This window comes from Thermobia domestica, chromosome 11 (assembly GCF_964235325.1).
Source record: "Thermobia domestica chromosome 11, izTheDome1.hap1.1, whole genome shotgun sequence".
NCBI classification, from domain to species: domain Eukaryota; kingdom Metazoa; phylum Arthropoda; class Insecta; order Zygentoma; family Lepismatidae; genus Thermobia; species Thermobia domestica.
The window spans coordinates 91,060,511-91,084,330 of NC_137464.1; the positions used below are offsets into that span (position 1 = coordinate 91,060,511).

General features: G+C 35.7%; 1 long non-coding RNA gene across 1 annotated transcript; it reads left to right on the forward strand.

Moving 5' to 3' along the window:
* The first annotated feature begins 4,505 nt into the window (after window positions 1-4,505).
* On the forward strand, window positions 4,506-15,556 carry LOC145663621 (uncharacterized). Its single transcript, XR_014127198.1, has 3 exons — window positions 4,506-4,608; window positions 6,977-7,086; window positions 15,502-15,556. It is a non-coding gene; the product is annotated as an uncharacterized LOC145663621 (long non-coding RNA).
* Window positions 15,557-23,820: the final 8,264 nt, after the last annotated feature.

Sequence of the window (23,820 nt, forward strand, 5' to 3'; positions counted from 1 at the left end):
TTTTATCAAATCATACATGAAGACCTAGGCGTGTATTAGCGAAATTCCTGTCGAGGATTCTCACATAGTTCCAGAAGAACGCTCATGACACCGTCAGCAGGGGGTTGTAGGAAACAGCCGTCAATGATCCGAAAATTCTGGGCAGTGTCGTCGTACAAAATGAATGATGGGTTTACGGGTACAGAAAACCGAGCTAATGTCATCCCATTGAAATTATCCTAAAAGGCCAGACAAGCTTAAGCCTGCTGGAAATACTACTGTGTTGTATTTTATTGGCATGTTCGGGATCGTACATCGTAAATTTGTTCCATGTGGCCAAACTGTCAATAAGGAGATCTACCAACTGTGTTATGACGATTACGCGATTCCGTTCGACGTAAACTTCCGGACAAATGGGCATCTGGATAGCAGAATTTGCGCTATGACAGCGGTCTGTGTCACACTTAAGGAATGGTGTTTAGCTTCTTACTGAAAGATATCATCACTGTCGAACACCATTGCTCCTAATCATAAGGATCTAATTCCATGTGACTTTTTCCTGTTCTCTACTGTTGATGATTGTGTTCGAAAAATCCTTGGGTTCGATACCCATTGATGTCAATTCAAGGAATTATCCTTTATATATATATATATATATATATATATATATATATATATATATATATATATATATATATATATATATATATATATATATATATAAACTCAGGTACATTATGCAAACTTCCTTCTTAGCCGACTTCCGCTACTCTTGTCTTTTACAGTAATTCCTCATTTTTTCCTGTCATTGCACCCGTTTGACTATATTTTGCTTCCCCATGTGTCAGCTTGTGAAAATACAATGCATTGCTGATGGAGTAGAATTAAAACTTCCTAGTTGTTTTTAATGAGGACGAAAAAAAGTTCACAGACTTTTCCATAATTTTGGTCACCGTCAAGAGTTTCATTCCGCCTTTTAGCTATATCAAGAGTCCACGATGTGGTACAATGGCATGAAAGAAGGTTTCAAGGAGACGTATTTATCTGAGGTTCATAACCTTCATGGACAACACCCGAGATGACGGCTATCTTCGTCATAATTGTAGGAGATGTTACACTAAGTACCAGTTTCCATGTTTACAATTGGAAGAGACCGAAGGTGGGACCCGGAAAACGAATCGAGAACAAAACTATCAACCAGAAAAAGGGAAAGGGATTAGAGAACCAAATTTCGATGGATTCACATCAGCTCATCGACCAGCGAGATATTGGATCTCCACCTGCAAAGCAAACTCTTACGCCAAACACTTTAAAAGCTCATTCCCAAAGTAATTCACAGCTCTATACCTTAACCTTTAGTCTCCAGTGCCTTTCAAAAAATAATGTGTTCATATTTTATCAAGCCTGTTAAATCTTTAAGTAAATGGTATTTTATGAGCCTATACTCACTTTATGTATAATAGCTTTAGCTATAACTCTATAACATACCATTTAGGTTACGTTTCATTACCCTGAATCGCATTTGAAATGAAACTATTTGACACTATTGAGAGCATTTAGGATAATACAAAGGAACTCCGGCGGATTTCACAGTGTCACGAAATCCTCGAGGATAATACTCGGGTCTCGGAGGTCTTGATAGGTGGCCATCTTATAGGTGGCATTTTTATTTTTCTCAAAAAGTTGGGGGCAATGCCCCCCATAACTCCGCCCATGGTCTTTTGCTAAATCGAGGCTCATGTCCTTTGGTACAATCATCAACCTATTCATAAACAAAATCAAATTCTAGTAATGAAGAGCATCTGAATGTAGAAACAGTGGATGGACGTTATAAATGTACTGGAGTATTTGCTTGTCACCTTCATTTATATGTAGCAGGGTAAATAGTTTCAAATATTGAACATAATAATTACTTTTATACACGGAAAACATAAAATGACCTTCCCGCTAACTTGTTTTATTCGTGAACGAAATTATTTCATGGGATGCAAATCACTCTTGGAAAAATGACTCCACTGGAAGAAGAAAAAGTTGCCAAAGAAATTCAGGAGGGCTACAGGTGCGGTGTTCCTGGCATATGCTATCCCTGGAATAAGCAATCACCCCTACACATTTTTTCGTCTGACTCTAATCTGGGAATTTTAGTAATGTTTTCATCATATTATTTTATTGTTTCCTTATCTCGGTGTTTTACACTCCAATAACTACATCAAACACATTTTGGAAAACAAAAGCGAAAAGATCTATTGCAATTTCACATCACAAATGACATTGTCCAATCGAATTCTCTGCTCACATTTCATTTGCACTAAAGGGTCATTCTGCTACTGTAGAGTCTCAAACAGTTGTTACGAAAATTATAGCTGTTGCTATAGTTCTATAGAGATTTTGTTTACATGACTCATACAAGCAGATCTATCTGTATAGAGTACAAAGTAGCTAGGAAACGAATACGTACATCGATGGAAGGAACAAATATTTTATCGGCACGATTATTTTTTCTACTTTTTCCGTACTGTGTACTGGCCCAATTATAACTCTTTGTGACGTAACTAAAAGAAACGTATACCCATGAAACAAAAGTTTAAACTTTTTTTTTTTTTAATATGAAACTGATGTTTTATTTGTTTACAATTAATTACTGTGCTTGAGTCATTTAGAGTTTATTTCTGATTATCATACTTGAATGAGAAAGATGTTTCGAAAAATACAGTATTTAAGAACAAATAAAACTTTGATATGTTGGGCGATTAGTATGTACATTCTGTCTTCCTGTCAAAGACATCGCACAATATTAACTACTAAATGTAAATATTTACTATTGTTTTGTTTTCATTAGATTCTTAGCCTGAAATTAGGAATATACGAAATAATAATTTATTCAGATATTAATAAATTTTAAGCACTTGAATTTATGAAAGCTTGCTTCAACATTAGCAACAAGTGTGTTTTCTCGTCAAAAGATATTCTCCACTAGCAACATATCTGTGTTGCATACTCATCGACAAAATCATATTCATGTTTTATACTTATTGATGAGATATGCAATCATAAGTACAATAAAGCAAAACACAATTTTCAGCCAATCACTTTCTTCAAAAATGTGATGATGGTACATTGATTAATAGACAAAGACAACATAATTGAAATACCTAATATTTTAAGAAGTGTAGACTCTTTAAAGCGTTTTGTCTTTACAGGCAGATTCTTATTCGTCAGATCTACCAATCAAAGGTCTTCCTTTGAATCTAAAATTACTCCTTAAGGAACCAAAACGATGGAAGAAAGAGTTACATGTGTTTAGAAGGAGTAATGGATCTAAACTTACCTTGGATATATTCTTCGCAGAATGGAATTAAAGAAAAGAACTGATATTCTTTGTGCCATGAGTACGAAACCTACAGAGATAACTTGTGATGCAGAGGGAAAATGTGTACATATAGTCCTTAATTACATATTCAAGAAATGCTTGGGTTGGATGATTAACAGAATAATATACGCCTAACTTCATATTATAGGAAGAAATTAGTAAAATATACTGAAAAATACAGTTCGATAAAGCAGATAGCTTCGACATGATCATGAGTAACACATCTATGAAACAGATACGATAACTCCTTGCTTTGAGGGCACTGATATTATGTAGTTCTAATATGCTTTAAAAAAAAGTTAATTTTAAGACGGGTTCCATAATTTTTGTGATCCATTTATCAGAAGATTGTAATGAAACTAAATTTGGAGAAGAAACATTCAATATAAAACCATTGCACTGCATTTGCAAAAACAGTTTCTCTTCTAATTTCAAAGGGACTTACCAGGTTTTAAATATAAAAGAAACTGAAACTATGTAAATCGATAATATCTATCACATACAAAAACTTTTTTTGAATTGCCAATAAATGCGAATGCAAAGTGAAGAACAAGTCAATTCAAATAAACGACCACAAGAATCTAGAAAAGATGAAGTTGAAAGAATATACAACCTTCGTCAACACAATATTTTTCTTAATTTTTCCATGGACATAACGTTGTTGAAGATGGAAAAATATATACTCAATCAATTATAAACTACATGGAGAGGAAGTTCCGATATGAGATGGAATACTTCGAAAACTTCATAATACACTTACACCAAGACAGTTTGTACAAACTATTTTCTGACTAGTTGCATGTGAACAGTATACACGAAAACTCAAAAATCATTGAGGGTTAAATTGTGAATAAACAAAGAAATTCAAATTTTTAACTGGCATTGTTCATCCAAAGAAGAATCTAGAGTACAAAGTTGCTTCTCAACGCTTAGTAAATGATTGAAGAGATATCGAACAACTTCCCGTGATTATTTTAGTGAAGATTCTGTAATGTTTCAGCGTTTATGATTGACTGTTCAGCACTATTTAACCTCTTCAAGACTTGGCTATTAACACTTTATAGTGCATTTGAGATTATCATACTCAATATTACATGCAATTAGCAGAAGATTCTGACGTTGCATGCTCAAAGAACTGAAATATCCAGTACCTGCAATGAAGTGTCGCTGTTACTGATGGATGTTACAGTTGTGGATTTTGCAACCAGCTTCTACGTTAGAACTGCTGTTTACTCCTGCTTTAAATGCTATGGATGTTAGTAAGTATAATGATAGATCTAAACATTAAGTTACTGTAGCATCTTTCTCTTTATTTTCAGAACAAGAAACAAGCTTGTTGAAGAGTCAAAAATTATATACATATAATCGTTTCAATTGTTCTTAGTTCAAATTTATCGCAGTTCCAGACTCTCACAAATTCCTTCAAAATGATTTTCCCGAAGTCAAGAGTTACTTAAATCTCTTTCACTTACCCGAAAGATGTGAATTCATCTTATTTGGTGGTAATTGTTAGGCAATCAAAAGAAATAATTCAGAAGACACGAGTTAAAAGTTTATTTACACACACAATTTTATACACACCTTGCTTCCACCAGTAAAAGCTTCCTTAGAATTGTCCAGTAGCACAGCCCAACGCCTTAATCTCTCTGATGTATCGATTTCTGTATAATCATTGCTGAACTTGGTCAGGGAAAGCAGATGGTGATGGCAGTGTTGCTTTTACTTAGCGTTTACCCTTCCCCTGCCGGTGGCCATGGTCCTGGTGCAGTTCCATACAATGGATGTCGTAGCCATACAATGTCGTATTTCATTTGTATAAATTGGGGATAGAACATGTTGTGAATAAGCAGCATTAATTTTGACTTGTGTTTCGACCTTTCCTCTACAGCAGGAGAAAGCAAAAGTCATAAAACCCTTCGAGAAACTTTGAATTGACGTACCAAGTTACATAGACCTTTTTGACGAACAGCTCTGTAGGTGATGGCCGACCTTTTTCATAAACCCTTGACCTTTAGGTAAATTTAAGCTTCCTGCATTGTCACAACAAACTTCCAGCGGTACTAAATAGGTGGCGCTCGTACATCCTTCTGTCCTTGTTCTTTTACTCCATAATATTAACGCATGCAGCTGCCCTTGCGGACAGTTTACAGCCTCAATTTGTGATGGATTGCACGATTCGCTGTGATTGGGCCACATGTAACCGTTTCACCGTAACATGCTGAGGTAGTGGATTCACATAGGCAGCCATATCTCAGATCTTCTTTAGTACAGATTTTGTAAGTTGCACTGATGTCCCCTTTGGATGCAATTCTTTTGGTAATAACAGTTGTAGAGAAGAATGCTATGCATAACGTTTAATTAAATCACTAACAGTGGCCCGTCTCATGACAAAGCTATTATTTTGACACTGTTCTACTATGAAGGATATGTTAAAGTTTCCATGGGTCAGAGCCATGACGTATCTTCTTATCGGCATTTTGCATTACTACAAGACCATAACTCTGCTACATAAGTGAGAGGTTGATTCACGTTGCGTACAGTTTTCTTGCTCTGTAAAACCCAATTAGACAGGTGTCACTGTATTCAAGTTGTTTGGATGGAAAAAGGAACCTTTTTTGTACTGGAGTGGAAGGAGGAGTGAACTCAATGCTTTGAACTAACTACACACATTGTTTCTTGGAGATGGTCTTTTAATTATTTATAGTTTACTTTTATTAGTTATGTTTATTAGTTATTCATTTATTGAATTCTATGATCCATGATTTTGACTGACAAGATAAAAAGAGCAAGTAAAAACAACTGCAATGAAAAAATGATACGAAAGGGGTTATCCGTTGATTTCTAAATTGTTGATATGAGAATGTTGAATTACAACTTAAATCTAATACAGTGAAACCTGTCTTTAGTGGAATCGAGCGAGAGTCGTAAAAATTTCCGTTAAAGTCAGGTTTCCGCTTAATGAAGGTAGAATTTTCCTTAAAAATATATGCTTATAACAAACATAATGGGAAAATATATTGCTGTACGTACGTTGTTCAATTACAGTACTTCTTTTTTCTACAAATTAATACACAAAATCTTCAAATAAACATAATATATGTTATGCACACGTTACCCTTATTATTTCCAATAGTCAAGTAGGGATTTCTGTATATATTGCTGCTTGGCTGCTCCATTTTTCGCACACATTTTAGCCTCAGATACTATACTTCGTAAGTCAGAGACGTTTTTCCGTAAGGAAAATTGTCCAGAAAGATTTAACAAAGGAACGAAGAATTTATTGCAGATAGTATAATGCATATGTTTGCCCCTCACAGGATGTCTAAAAATTTTCTAAACACTGCAGTCCGGAACTCAGAATTTTCCGTTAAATGTTTATTTTGACTTCCGTTGTCCACATAACACAGTTTTCACTTAATGAAGGGACTTTTAGGCGTTTTTTAGTCCAAAATTCATGAGACCGTGAAATAATTCCGTTTAAAACAGTTTTCCGTCTAATAAAGGGTCCGTTGAAGCCAGGTTTTTACTGTAGTAAACAAGGTAAGAAAACTCTTACAGAGAACGTATAACTTCTTAAATATCATTGAATAAAGTGAAGAAAACTTTAATATTCTTTATTCTTTTCAGGTTTTAGATGTCTTCAGAGAAGAAACTATGGTTGAATCACCTTAATCTTGCGAACCACCTTGAAATTTAACATAAAGAAGAGCAAGATGTATCTCTTCCCTCTCAAGAAAGTAAGCTTTCTCTTTATCTTTGTTTAGTTATAGGCATTTCTTTTACACCCAGTCTCTCATTAAACGTGAAATCTTGGTTTCGATTACAAAAGGTGTAATTTTCTATGTATATTTTTAAAATGTTACTTATATTCTCGAGGTTCTCAGCGCTTTATGTTTCTTTCTATTAACGGTTTACTAATTTGTTATGGTCCCATCGAACCACAGGGTCTTCTTGCAATGTCTTTCATGAAATATGGTATCGAGCTCGATTCCTGATGAATGCATAGCATTCTTTTGTTGTCACACCATCGTGATACAATCGGGACCATTGGATTAAAAGGAAACGAACTCCAGTCTATACAGAACGAGGCAACAACGGAGTGATGTGAAGGGCTGACCACACATCAACCAACTGAAATCCATCTAATCGGCCATAATACTTCCTGGGTTGAAATAATAGAAAGAAAAAAATAGTAGTGGTTATTATTCATTTAGCTATGTTATTAATTGGTTGAGTTTAGATTTAGCGTCCCTCTCAGCATCGAAGCTATATGAGACATGAACCTAGAGTGTGTGATCCGAACCACATGATCTCCAGCCGGGAATCGAACCCGGGACTTTATTAAAATCACTGATTCTACATAGTATAGGGGTTTGGAAAGAATTTAACCACTTTCCAAGAAAGATAGAAAACATTTGAAAAAAAAAAGAAAATAAATAAAATACAATATATTTTCGGTTGTACGATCGGAATGTCTGCTCTTATGTTTGCAAGGAAACCACTCTCTATAATGCAGCCAATGGATAAGCCGAAATCACGCGTATGACGTCACAAACTCAGTAGATGTTCACGAAACAAACTGGGGTGCCCAGTCAGTCAAGATGAAGTGTATTGTTCAACAGGGTTGTTTGAAAATGCATCATGGAGACCACACAGTTGTGAGTGCTTACTCTTTACGAGCTTAAACTGAGACATTCTACTATCTAGTCACGAAAAACATCAACAGTGCATTTTCTTGCCTGTGACTAGGGATTGATAAATGAGAACTACAGCAATCGACAAAAGGAATTTCTGATGAATTCTTCGGTAATATTGTGGAAGCGAACCCTGGAAAAAGTATGCGTACCATTGCAGACTAGTTGGACGTACACTCTTACCAGTGACGTTCGGTGGCTTCCTGTAATCGGTAAGGTGAAAAAGTTGGAGTGGGTGTCACATGAGTCGACACTGGGCGACAAGGATCCTCATCTGATAGTATGCAGTTCTCTGAGTGTTCTTAATAACAGGGAAGGTTTGCTACATCAGAGTGACAATTGGATGGAAAATGGCTCTGCTGCGACAGCCACAAACGGTCAGAACTGGTTGGATCGTGATCAACGTCCAAACTCACCTCTCCGCCCGCATCATGTTTTTCTCCATCAAGATGGAACCGTCACTGCTAAACATTATAGTGGAGAACATCAAATCACCTAAAACTTGTCCACAACTATTCAGCAAAAAGTGACAAACATGATATATTTTTATTTCACGAAAATGAACTGTTACGCTCGAAGGATGGTGCAGACTCTCTATAAGTTGCAGTATGAAACCCTTCCTCGCCAATCATATTCTCCTGTTCTACTGATGATTCTCCTATCGACTATCGTCTCTTCTGGCATCTTGATCAGTTCTTGGAAGGGAATCCATGACAACCGGGTGCTGCAATGTGCAATGTGCATATGCATATATACACATGTGCAATCGGGCGGCACATATGTTTATATGCAAATGTGTATGTTAAGTCATGACGTCTGTCAGCAGTGAAGTACGTACATGTTTTTTTTTTTTTCGCCATCTTCAAAACAGATATATCGCCGTCGTTTCCATGTTTGAGTGAGTAGTAAATATGATTTATAACAAAAATAATGCAAAGAACTAATCTCGTTTGGAATTTTTGGATTGATCATAAACTATGTTCTCATACTTTAAATTGGATTAGCTATAGGGAAACAAAAGGAACATTATGGGTTTTATAGTTTTAGTTCTTATAAAATTTTGCTTTATATTTTTAGTTCTAGTTTTCTTCCACATAATTGTAAGAAAGCTCGGTGGTATAATATTCTCTTCTGGCTTAAAGTATCGTACTTTAATCTCGGGCCATGTGTGTTCAAATTAATGACATTATTCCCCTAATGACAGATTCTCCTATTTTCTTCCACTTTCTAACTTTTCCCTCCAAATTTATTCACTTGCGTCTATCAACTAAAAATTTTTATTCCATTTTCTTTCTTCAGCAAACTCGTCCCATGGAAAATCTCTTGGGTAGTATATTAAACGGAATCTCCTTCTTTGTATTTAGTCATATGATTGGTGTGAACCAGTCCATAATACACGGTCATTTGGAAGCCCTGTCAGTGTGCCTTTTGTTAGTGTTTCGTAGCTTTTGCAACCGGTATCTTCAATTATCTGGTGTATGTACTATAATCCAGGTCTTACCCTAGGATTCTCTCCCTCTCTAAATCCTTCTAGCAACCTTTTAACTAGTCATCATGTCTTCACACCAGATATTCCTCTTTTCTCGTATCTAATCCTTTTCAATAATTTCTGATTTGTTACTTTGTCCACTTTTGGAATTTCTTACTTTGGAGCACCACATTTCAAAGGCTGTTATGCGTTTCTTATCTACTTGGCCTAGCATCCAGGTCTCGCTACCATTTAAAAATAAAGGTAGTTAACAAGCTCTTGTGAATTCTCGTATCAATATTACAGAAAATAAATATATTCTGTTTACTGTTAAAAGTGGCTTTAGCTTGATTTATTCTACTAACAACTTTTACCTTTTACATATGGTGTTATGTTACAACCAAGGCACGTGAAAGCTGACACATTCTCCAACTTCTCAATAAAACATCTTAACTTTGTTTTGTTCTTGCTTGCTACCATTACCTTTGTCTTAGCTGTCTTAGAACAATTGATCTTCATATTATATTTTTTGAGTACTTCAACCAATCATATTATTGAGTACTTCAACCAATCATATTAAGCATGACTTCCTACTCTTGTTTATCTTCTGCTAACACAGCCTTGTCAGCGGCACTTCCAAAGAAGTCCACTTGCTCACTATGTATTCTCACTCCTTTATTATTATTATTATTATTATTATTATTATTATTATTATTATTATTATTATTATTATTATTATTATTATTATTATTATTATTATTATTATTATTATACTTATTTTGTCTCGCAATCCGTCCATTCTATTGAATGAATCGTCCATTTAAGTAAGGTGATACAAAACCTTACTCACACCTTACCGGGAACCTCGCAGGTTGCCTTACGCTTTCTTGATAGCATCTTCCTCAATATATTCGTCACATCTATCACAGTGCTTTCATCTCTATACAGTCATTGTATTTCCCGCCCATTTCTGTATTTTACGCTCAACCTCTTCAGCATTCTAAACATTATTTTCCAATCAACTCTACCAAGTGACTTTTCCACATCGACAAAGGCAATATACGTATACTTATCTTTCGTATCCTGTTCTTCAAGATTAAATGCAAACCCAATACTCCTTTGCGTTTCCCCTTCCTCTTCTGAATTCAAATTAATCATCTGAATGATAGATTACAGCTTTCTTTCAGTTGTCCATAGAACTTTGGCCGTTAGTATTTTCGTCAAGTTACTGAATTCATAGTTCTATATCGTTCACATTTGACGCCAGAGGCTGTTTTGCGTAATGATACAGTAAGACACTTTTTAAAGCCTTCCAGAAGTTGTTCTATGACAGATTCTTTTGCACCTGGCGAAACAGATCATTATGTATTTGACAACCTGTGTCCTTGATAAGTTTTGTTGGAACGATATCAATAAATCCTTTATTCTGTTTGTTTATGGTCTTGTCAAATTCAGCGCGCAGTATACAATCTTCTTTCTCATCCTGAGCAACCTTATCTTCCTCTTTCAGTTCAAGTATTCTTTGAATAATACATACATTCAGTACTGAATTTAGATATAGAAGAGAATATAATAAAATATTCTATTGCCGTTAAATCTTACAAGCAATAGACAATGTCCAATTAGTATATAAACATAAGTAAGATTATTCATCAGTAATAATAATCAACCATAATATACAAAATTCAGTGGTGGTTGATGTAGTAACAAAATATAGTAAACTTCGTAATATTACAGAGATGACGAACCTTACCCCGAGCTGACACTCACTCTTTTTCTTTTCTTTTCTTTTTTTCTTAAAATATATAGTTTAGCATATAAGTCCATATGTTAACTAATGCTACTGAATACTTTGTACTAGGTACATACTTGGTGTCCCGACAAAACGTACCAGCGACAAAACGTACCACTTGAAAATGAAATGAAATCTTTGAGTTTTACGTCCCACGGTTATGCCGGTTAGACTAAAGGAGACGGTGATGATGAGAGATGAGTGAAATGGTGGAATGAAGAAAGTGGGAGGAAACGGGAGAACCCCGAGAAAACCCACGAGCACGGTGTTTGTCCACCACAAAGTTCACTTGGCGGGGGCTGGGATCGAACCCGGGACCCCAAGCACCAGAGGTGAACGCTCTACCACTGAGCCACCGCGCCCCCCGAACGTACCACTTGAATTTTCGCGACAAAACGTACCACTTTTGATGACCTGTCATAAATGACAACCTGTCATGGATTAAGCATTTAAAGCATTTCTGACATTTATTCCACGACAAAACGTACCACTTATATAAATTACAACCTGTCTTGGACTAATTAAAACATTTCGGATATTTAATCTGCGACAAAACGTACCACTTCAAGCATTTTCTTTTTGCAGCGTGTTCACAGATTATTCTCCAGATCGAACAAACTTCTCTTAAAGGTTCTGTACGTGACAAACGTAACATTAAACACGTTTATCAGCGAGTAAGAGAACACGAGTCTTCCAAAATACATTAGACCAATGTGTGTGCTTACATATCTAACAAAAGAGAACATAATGTTAAGAAACTACTTCCTCATGAACAGGTAAAACAACGGCAGTATAAGGTTGAGAAGAACAGACAGGTAATGTATCGAGTCGTCAAAGTGCAGAAACTCATTGGTAAAAGAGGGCTCATTTACAGAGGAAATGTAGCAGCCTATAAACTGAAACACATAGCTATAGATCATGGAAACTTTTTGGATATTATTCCTTTCTTAAGCAAATTTGATCTTCCGCTTAAAAGTAATTTAGATAAGGTCACCGAGAAGAGTCATATACGAGGGAGTAAGCAGGATAGTGGTCGCATAACTTTTACTAAACACGGTAAATTATGTTTTGAATGCTATCAGCACACTTATCAGAGAAGATATTTCGAAAGAAGTCTCTCAAGCTTCAATATTTTCTGTTCTATTAGACACTACTCAGGATATAGTAGTTTCAGGCCAGTGCTCTGTTGTTTTACGGTATGTTGTTAAAATGGTTGTTAAACAAAGTATTGTTGTCATTGTAAAATGCATATCTACCACAGGCCAGTGTCCTTGCGGTTTACTGCTGGAAATTCTGCAGAAGTTGAACCTTGATATTAAGAAGTGTATTTGAAATTCAACCGATGGCTCAAGTAACATGCAAGGACAATATTCGAATTTTTTCAATTCACCTATGATCAGTTACACGTGTGATTCAGTTGATTTTGAGTTTAACGGCCCTTTTAGCAGCGAGGCTATATGAGATGGGACATACTGATTTACGGGAATTCCGAAGCGCATGAGCTCCCGCCAGGAATCAAACTCAGGTCTCCCACGACAAAGGCGCATACGCTAACCGCTTAACCACTAAGGAACTCAGTTACACGTGTGGTGTTACGCTCATATACTCAATCATGTTCTGACAAAAAATTGCATTGATTCTGTGTCATTGTTCTCCTGAATGACTGCGATATGTATGCGTGAGTCTTATCAGCGAATGGACATTTGGAAGATCAAATGTTAACAAAGGCGTCTTACAGTTATTGCGGAAACACACTGATTTTCAGAAAAAGTTTGGTCATTTTTCGAACCCAGAAAGTGCTTTGTATACAGAGTTGACCATAATAATTGAGAAAATTGCTTCTACAGAAAATATACAGGATTTTTCCTGTGAATATGAAGATAAAGCTGCTTCTATCCAACGACCAGGTACTGCATCGAAGCATTCAACACAATATTGGACATGGTAGTTTTGAGTATTTCTTTAAGATTCAAGAAGCAATGTACTTTATGGATCATTTGGACCCTAGACACTTCAACCAAGTAACAGAACTTCCAGACGTGCCTTTCGATAAACTTACATATTTTCTGAAAAACTTCAGTAAAGAAGTTTCCAAGGATACTATAAATGTATTCTCTTGGACTTTTGAAGGACGTGGATATCCTTGAAAGTCGGTCTTGATGACGAGCACAACCGAGAAAAAATGACTGTGCTGATGGTGCAAGTGATTCAGAATTAGGAGAAAATACATTTGTTTACAAGGAAAGCGAATGCAAAACGTGGTGCAAAATTGTCCAATGTGCTGCTTTTTAATTTTGCAGAATTGTAAATTTTGCAGTAATACTTATCCAGGTTTCCAGCATACAAATTTTTATTGACTTTGCCCGTAGCTCAGGTAACATGTGAAAGAATTTTTTTCAAAACTGAAATAAACTGAAATACATTAAAAATAGGCTAACGAGTACCATGTCTCAGGAACATTTGAAAACATTTATGTTGATGTCTATTGAAAAAGATTTATTAAAAAATATTTCGAATGCAAAAGTGATAGATACAGTAGCATCAAAAACTAGTACACTAAAACATCTGCTAATTTTGTAATATAGTATACGTTCTCCTTGAACTTCTTATAATATTTTGAACAATTCAGAATAATATACTGATGAAAGAATGTCAGGTTTTAATTGTCAATTGTTAATACTATTGACTTACTGTAGAAAGAAAACTGTGCAATTGATTTGTGACATTGAGATGCTGGTGGCCCTTGTGGGAGAAAGCGTCCGCGCCCCACTAATAATACCTATCCGTCCCTGGTCCAAGTGATAGATACAGTAGCATCAAAAACTAGTACACTAAAACATCTGCTAATTTTGTAATATAGTATACGTTCTCCTTGAACTTCATATTATATTTTGAACAATTCAGAATAATATACTGATGAAAGAATGTCAGGTTTTAATTGTCAATTGTTAATACTATTGACTTACTGTAGAAAGAAAACTGTGCAATTGATTTGTGACATTGAGATGCTGGTGGCCCTTGTGGGAGAAAGCGTCCGCGCCCCTCTAATAATACCTATCCGTCCCTGGTCCAAAGCCTGGATAAAGTGTGATGGAAATCAACAAATATTCAAATATTGCATATGCAAGATTCTTGCTGGTCTTGGTCTGGCGAAAATCTTGCAGGTATGGTCTTAGTCTTGGTCTTGCATCGGCACTTTTCTCACCACCAATCTGTTCAACTTTAAACCTTATTTTGGCCGATATATATACCGTCCTATCAAGTGGTACGTTTTGTCGCCTGACATTATTTGATGGCTGGTTGGAAGACTCTTCGCAAGTAGCCCTCCAGGCAAGTGGTACGTTTTGTCGCTTGTCATTATTTAAAGTGATTTTAGAAAACCCTTCACAAGCATCCCTCAGGGTAAGTGGTACGTTTTGTCGGTGGTACGTTTTGTCGCTAGTACGTTTTGTCGCGTATTCACATACTTAAGTGTTCTGTAGTAAAAGGCTATGATATCATGGGCTAAATTTTATAAAATGTTAATATTGATTTCATTATCATAATCATAATTTCTCACCATCATCTTTGTTCCTAAGGTTATAAATGTGAAATATAAAATTCAAACAAATAAAATTAGTTAATATTTAATAAAATAATTTAACCGAAAGAGGTATTGAGAGTACGAAAGAGGTTGAGGAGTGACAAAAAAGGGAATAATCTACAGATATAGTTATTTAGGTCATTATTGTCCAATAACTTGATCTGGCCTGCAGAAAACTACTCTTTGTACTTATAATGTGTGAATTTCTCAAAATTTCAGTCTATGTTAGTAAATAGATTATAATCATAGTGAATAGAGTGGATTGTCCATAAAACATTCAGTGATTTACTATCCTGGTTTGAAAAAGATTTGTTCGTGAAAAAATACATTTATCTTTTTCTCTTGGTTTTCTTTCAACGCTTTCAATTATAATCTGCATTAGTTCTTTGGCCCTTCTGATGATAGTTTGTATTTGGTAACCTTAGTTTGCAGTTAATAAAATAATATAAAACACATAAATTAGCAAGCAATTGTTAGTTTTTACATGTATACTATATATTATGTATGGTTTGAATTAAGAATAGATTCCTATTGTTTCAGTTTGTTTCTTATTATAAAAGTAATTATCATTCTCAATATTTGGCGAGTTAAATCTATTTCTTTTCAAATTTTCAGATCACTAGGGGTATGCAGAACTGATTTTAGGTTACGTAGCTTTGATTAAATGGGGTGGTCGGATCAATGGGTGGGTGGGGATAGTGTACCATCAATCTTCAGAGACTTCAAAGGGTCAAAAGTGAAAAGGGTCAAAGGTGAAGATTGATGGTGGTTGGATTAACAGACAGGGGAACATGCAGTGGAAGGAGGGCGTTTGGGCCGCTGGACAGACGGTCGGATGTAGTTACGTCTTTTTTAAAAAAAAAAAATCGGCACTTTACATATTGATCTTTTTTTTCTTGGGTGGCATTAGACTGGGTGCGTGGGATGTCTTACAGAGGCAATGCCAATTAAATCTTAAGAGACATCCCAATTAAGAGGCAAACCGGTATTACTCTGACACACACACATCTACACATAGACATATACACGTACGACACCACTTCCATGCACGCATACACACGTACATATGTATAAATATATTAAACTACACGCCCCCTATCTACATCACTAACACCCCCACCCCCACAAATACCTACCCATCCACACACACACACATACATACACATATAGATAGATAGATAGATAGATACAGGGGTGCCCACAAGGGGGGGCTATGACGCAAACTGCGTCATTGAAATTTTGAGGGGGGGTTAAAAATCTGTATAAATATGTTTGATGGGGGGGGGGGGGTAAAATTAATCGAAAAGAAGATTTTTTTCATGGAAGAACACCTACGGATAGACAATTGGGGGGGTGCGTCATGGACATAAGGGGGGGTGGCACCACTGTCATAGATAGATAGATAGATAGATAGATAGATAGATACACACACACACATTTTGACGTGGGAGATCCGGGTCCAATTCTCGGCAGGAGCTTAAGTTATTTAGATCTAATGTTAAACTGTAGTCCATGTCTCATATAGCCTCATTGCTAACGAAAGAATGCTAAACTCAAAAATCTAACACATACACTCATTTGACACTGCGACACCCACATCCATTACGTCATTTCTAGAAGATACTTGTTAACTGAATTCTGGGGATATCCAAGTAATCCTAACTTTTTCCATGACTGTGCCTTATAGTTTCGTGCCAACAATCATCAAACATTAATATAATTCCAATCGCATCCCTATCACTGCCCCTTAATTTGAACTTCGTAAACAGTGACAACTGTCTGATCCATTCTTTACCAAATCCAGTGTTATTCCTGTCATTATGTTTTAATATGCATTTGTTATCCTTTTTTATTATATTCTTTTTAATATCTATAATTATTTTTTTTCGTTCTCTCTCTACAACTTTTATTCCAAATGAATTAGGTGTTTTGTGTTATCTTCTTTTGTTTCAATTCCTTTGATATAATCACTTTTCTATAATTTATTTTCCAATTCTTTTACTTCCTGAAGCTTTCACCAAACCTTTCTTTTAATAATAATCATTTGTTTCTACATCTTTTTATCAAATTTCTATCCCGCTCTTCTTTCATTCCCAATACTCTGTTCTTTTCTAACTATTCGTTTCATTTACTCTGACATTCACCATAATTCAATAGTTATGTTGGAAATAAAATACTGCCCGTATGGTTATATTCATAGATATGTCTTTGATGTACTTCAATATTATAAAGCTTACTTTTAATTTTTTACAGCTGGTATGAGCTTTTGGCTTTTCAATTTACCGCCAGTGTGCCATACAGACTCATACCGGCTTAATTCAATCACTGCCCCTATCATCTCGTATCGTAATCTCGACTTTACATATTTCTACTCATCAACATGTGTACTACGCATAATGACACCCTTTCATACGTAAAAGTTATATACATACTAACAACTTATTATTTTCAAGTCTTTTTCTTTCTTCCTTAATGACTGATACTACATGAGACGTGGATCTATAGCTTAACATGAAATCGAAACCATTTGATCTTCCACCGATAGTGGAACCGGAGACACCTGCAATTTGTAGAGATTTTCAACTTCTTTTTTAGTTTAACGTCCCATAATTATGCACTGAGGCTAAGGAAGACAGTGACGATGAGATGGATGATAATGATGGAATGACGAAAGTGGGAGGAAACGGAAAACCCTGAGAAAATCCATGCACATGGTGTTTGTCCATCATATAGCTTACTTGGCTGGAGCTGGGGTTGACCCAAGGACTTACGCATCAGAAGTGAGCGCTCTAGCACTGAACCTCGCCGCATTCTTTTACATAAATATACTACACTACACTGATACTTCCAAATACGCGCACTCCAAGCACTTCAGTTCGTAAGTAAGAGGGAATACCCAAACCAACCAGAATTGCAACACAACATGCACGCATTTTGTAGTTACGGAAAGCATGTCACTAGCCGAGTGGCGTCACCTCTGTGTGGAGTTGGAATTGTTTAGCATTGGTATTGCATTGTGTATGTTCCTGCTCATAGCGTCCAGTGTGATGTATGACTACAAGGACTGAAGGGTGAGCCTGAAATTTCGTTGTTAATCGACGACTGTTACACTTCCTTGATGAGTTCGTCCACTTTAGCAACATGCTGGTCTGTAACACGCTTCGGTGCACCATCCTGTTTGTCATCCCCGAGCGACGTCCGTTCTTCGCGAAAGCGCTTGTCCTACTCATGAACTTTGGACGATGATATACTGTCTTCTTTTCCCTTTTACTCTTTCTCTGCTTATGTGGGACCGATATTTTTGAAAATTTGATTCCACCTTACTCAGTTGCAAACTCCAGTCTCTATTAATCTCTTTTCTTCTAAGTTAGGAGTTATACAATCTATCAATCTTCCTTTTGGTCTTTCTCTTCCTCTTTTGGTTTCTGCTTCCCCATTTTCTTATCGACATAATCATTCTTTTCTCTCATAATATGACTATACAACTGGAATCTTCTCTCTCATAATTTTTATTTATTTATTTATTAGAAATCTCAGTCTTTTTAAAGCTATCTGTTATTCTTTCGTTTATGATCTTGTCCAACATTGATCTTTTTGGTAACACCAAAATTCATCTGAGTATTTTCGTATTGGCCAGGTCTAGTTTCTTCTCTTACAACTTTCTTTGATTTCCGAAGTCCCTGTTCCATACAATATTGTGAGTCTTATTATGCTTGTAGGCTCTTCCTTTCACCCTGAAACTTACTCTTTTATTACAAACAAAACCTGAGATCTTCCATTTCATCTATCCCATTTTAATTCTATGCTCTACTTCCGCATCTAAATTACTATTCTTATTGACTGTGGAACCTAGGTATTCAAATCAGTTTACTTTCTTTACAATTTGTCCCTCCATCTGTACGGTTTCGTATCCATCTCCTCAAAAGTTCATATATTTAGTTTTCTCCCCACTGGTTTCTGATCCTCTATCCTCAAATGTCTTTTCCACTGTTCCAACTCTTTTCTGTTGATATTATATTAAACAGTGTCATCTGCATATAGCATACCCCAAAAGTGATTGGTCTTTCATACCTTCCTTATATGTGTTTTGGATGAGGCGAACAAATTTTCTGGCACAACTCTACTTCTTATGAATCTTTAGATCTCTTGACGCGATATACAGTCAAAGATTTCTTCAGGTGGAAAAACATTACATGTAGTTCTTTCTTCTTTAGTTGATATTTATCCATCATTTGTCTAATTGCAAAAATCATACCTGTTGTTCTTCGACATCCTTCAACCTGAATTATTCCTCTCCTATTGAGGTCTCCTCCCGAAGCCATCTCTCATGGATTCTTTTCCAAATCTTCATTTTATGGGACATTAGCTTAGTCCCACTATAATTATCGCAGCCTTGAATATCTTCCTTCTCCTTGAAAATGGGTATTATTATACTCTTCATTCTTTGGGGTATTCTTTCTTCGGCAAATACCCTGCATCAAATTTAACAATAGACTTTTCCTTCTTCGCCGAGGCATATCCATATTTCCACAAGTATTTCATTCGGGACGGTTGCGTTCCTATTCTTTGTTTTGAGTACCGCTAATATTACTTCTTTTTCCCTTATGTTGTCTTCAACCCCTTTGTTTAGTACACTGTTCTTCAAGATTACTTTCAAGTTTTCTTCATTTACAGCTTTTTATAGTAGTCTCCGATCTTCTTTTGACTTTATTCTTCCTGTGGTACTTCTCCTTTTTCACTTTATCTGTAAAATATTAGAAAAATATTCTGTTTCTTCGTCTCGTTCCCTGGCTATTTATAGGAGTTCCCTCTCATTTTTACTAGTTTCAAGTTCTTCGTACACTTTTCGCTAGGCGTCTGACTTTGCTTCGTTCTACTCTGTTTTTAGCTACTGTGTTCAGTTTCCAGAATAGTTCTCGATCCTCGTTAATTCCTAAATTATCGCATTTTACTTTCACATCTCCTTTCTCTTTGATTGCTGTCTGAACGTCTTCATCTTACCACCAAGTGTGTGTATTTACTAGAGCACCTCTCTCTGAAGTCTTACCTAATACTTCTTCCCCTATCTTTTTAATGACTACAGTACTTATCTCCGACAATTTGCTGGCACCTTTCATGGGTTGTATTTTGTGTAGTAAGTTTCTTTGAACTCGCACCTTAGATTTGGATCTTTGAATTTCTACTACTTAATGTTAGCTGTATTCTCTTACCGATTTTTTTCATTTTGCATTAGAATTGCAATCAAGTACTAGGATTCTGTGATGTACTGTTTCTTTGTGGTTGATTTTACAATTCTTTGCAAGTTGTCTTCTGCATAAGAAAGAATTTATTTGGCTCTCCCTTGTTCTGCTTTTATATGTAACTGATTGCTTTGTATTATCTTGGAATAATGTGTTACATATATAGATAGTATAATCACATGCCTGTGCAAAATTTAATATTCTCATCCTTTACCCATCCTTTTCTCTAGCATTCCAACCTTCGTAGACTTTTGAAGATATAACTCCTCCTCTGCATCAACAACCCGTTTAGATCGCCAATTATTCTTCCTTCCTTTGTTATGTTCACTCCAAATCATTCCAGAAAGTGTCATTTTCTTCATCTTCGCATCCAACTTGCAGATCGTAAGGCTCATAATACTAAACTTTTCTTCAAGACGCGATTTGACACTAATTGTTCTATCACTCCTATTTGCACTAACTACACATTGAATTAGCTCACTAGTCAGGACAATTTCTGCTCTCATTTCTATCTTGTTGAGTTGCTCCACCATACAGTAGTTTATATCTACTTCTTAGGTTCTTCGTTGTATATCCTCTCCATCTTGCGTCCTGAACAAACAGTGCTTCTATTCTTCTTCTTGCCATTAGATCTGCCATTTTCCTTCCTCTTCTGCTCATTGAACCCACATTTAAGGTTCCTATTTTTAAATGGAGTAGCTTGTTGAACAGTTCTCACGCATTACTTGGTAGCCGTTCCTCATTTCTTACAGGAGGCAGGCTCTTATGCGTCGCTTCCGGAGAACACTATCATTTTCCTAGGCAAAATGTTGGTTTTGGCTAGGCAATATGTTTTTACGTCCGGATGCACTTCCTAACGCTAATCCTCACCATTTATCCGGGCTTTGAATAGGCACTAATTATACTGGTATGCACCTCCAGTAGTTGGTTTAAGAGTGATATTCAGTTTTCCCCATAAATCCTTTCCATCCTCTTTATTCCTTGTGGTCATACATAACAATAATCTCAAAACATTAAGAGTAGGAGGATACACAATGTAGTATCAAGAAGGAACCACTTCACAAAGACTGACGCTACTCATGACATTGGCGAGGAAACCCCAAGCTATAATGTCTAGCGGCACATTCCGTAACTACAAAACGTATCCATACTGCGTTGTAATTCCGGTTACTTTTGTGTACCCTCTCCTATTTTGATTGTTATATGAACAATTACACTTACACGACACGATACCTTACCTGTCTCTCCATATGTTATGTATGTTTCTTCATAGCTTATGGCATTTTTATCAGCGCCCTAACACTTGGTCTGATGCCTACATTTTCATCTGACCCGACGTCCTATGGCCCAGATGTCTCTCCTGAAGTTTTCGCGCTCCTCTGTCTGTCTTCCCCCTATCCAGCCATTCTTTCAGCCACCCCACTGAAGCTGAAGGAGGAAAGCTGTTCTAAAGTTGGCCTAATGAAAAGGAATACTGAAATAAAAGCAATGGAAGAAAAGAAGAGGATCAATGCTCAAGAGAGGAAACACCCTTCCATTAAGAAGATAAGTCATGCTAGAAGAGATTCGTGATTTAAAGCCAAGTTAAAGCCAAGGAGATGGAAGAAGATCAGAGAAGTTCTAGTGAATGGAAAACTGTATCATCAATAGAATGAAAAGGACATTTAACTCAATATTGGATAGATTTGTGTCATGAACAATTATGCACATACTTATTGTTTATAAATAAATATCTTTGCTTTCAATCCAACGGGTTTCTTTTAATTTCTGCAGCTTGTTTCTTAAAATATGTTTCTTTGAGACATGGTTCAACGGTGTTGAATACCTGCGCCATCTTTATTTTTAGTCCAGTGATTTTTACGGGGAAATATTGTTTCTTTGAAGTGAAATTTGATTTTTAGTAGTATTATTGTATTGATTTCTCTTTGAAATCTACTTAACTAATCTACTAATCTACTTTGAAATCTGAAGTATATTTTTATTCACGTAAATTCATTGAGCGGAACAGGGCTCATAGCGAATCATTTTTTTTACTAAAATTTACTTTTTTTCAAGTTGGTCACTAAAAGTTACTTTTTTTTTTCAAATTTGTCACTAAAAGTTACTTTTATGAGAGGTAAAGTGACTTTTTCGTGTGATTTATATTTTGCATTGGCAGTTTTCTAAAAAAATATATATATATAAAAACAAATGGAAAAAAAGGCAGAAACTTGTTACTCATTACTCTTTTGAAAGCTTCAGTACTTGCTGCCACATGTAAAACAGTCAGTTTTATTCTCACTTCAGCTTTTATTCTTTCTAAAGCACAGTGGACGGTTGGTGGATGGTTAAGCTATCAAGGTGGGGTTGAGAACCCTTCTGTGTCTATTCTTTCTTCTATCATAATAATCTTTTAGTTTTCTCTCGCAATTGTTAACGCTCCGTTCAACGTTGCGTATGTTTGTGTGGTTCATCGTGTCTTGTGTTATGCTTCTTGTATGTTCCTCTTAAGAGTAGGTGATGAATTTGAATATTTCATGTTTTTGAGAACTCTTAATGCGAAGTTAAATATAATGTCTGGGATGAAGAAATTCGGAAATAGGCCAGAACTTGTTTCACTTACTCAGAAGCTTTTTACATCTGCTAAGTCTGCTTACCGTAACTACAAAGCATACTTTGAAAACCTAAGAAAGGAGGAAGCTCAAAAAGAAGAAGTAAAGAAGAAACAAAACAACAAACAGAGAGGTGATGGAGAAATTGACAAAGGAAAAAAAGGGGCATGATGAGATTTTGGTCACTTTTTCGTGTGCTTTTGGACATTTTTGGTCACTTTTCAACTATTTACAAGAGACCAGACCACTATGAGTCCTGGGATTATTAAAATTAGAGTATATTAAAGAAGAAACAACAGAAAGATACAAAATATTTGTAAATTGCAAAACTGGATTTCTGGAAAACAACTAAATCAATGAATAATTTTCTCATGAAAGATATTCAGAGCGAATAACGTAGCCAGAAAGGGGCAGGAACGGAGATTAAGAGATCAAATAATATTACAACAATTAACGTTAACAACAGGGTTAGAATATTAAAATAACGAAATTGGAACTATGTATAGTATTAATTACTAAACGAATGTAATTTCAGCATGGGACGAGGAAATTTTTCGCCAATTAATATTTTGGAAAAAATCACCCACTAAAACTTGCTGGAGGTTAATAAATTGAAATAATAGCAGAATTTTGCAAAATAATTACAATAATTCGTATGTAATCAATTCACATGTAATTACTGGGTAAAATAGTGGAGGTTAATTCCTAATACAGTGAAACATCTCTTAACGGGCATCTCTCAATAATGGACATCTTCATAAGAGGACAAATTTTCTTATTCTTCCATGCCATAAATATGTGTGGTGTGGTGTTATGAGAGAGAACCCTTCCTTTTAGGGACACCTCTCATTTACGGACAAATAATCGGTTCCACCAATGTCCGTTTTGAGAGGTTTCACTGTATTACTTATTTTAATAATAATAATAATAATAAATGATCAAATGTGTGAACTTACTTTATTGAACCTACCACTGCGAAGAGCTGATATTATTATTATTATTATTATTATTATTATTATTAGTAGTAGTAGTAGTAGTAGTAGTAGTAGTAGTAGTAGTAGTAGTAGTAGTAGTAGTAGTAGTAGTAGTAGTAGCAGTAGTAG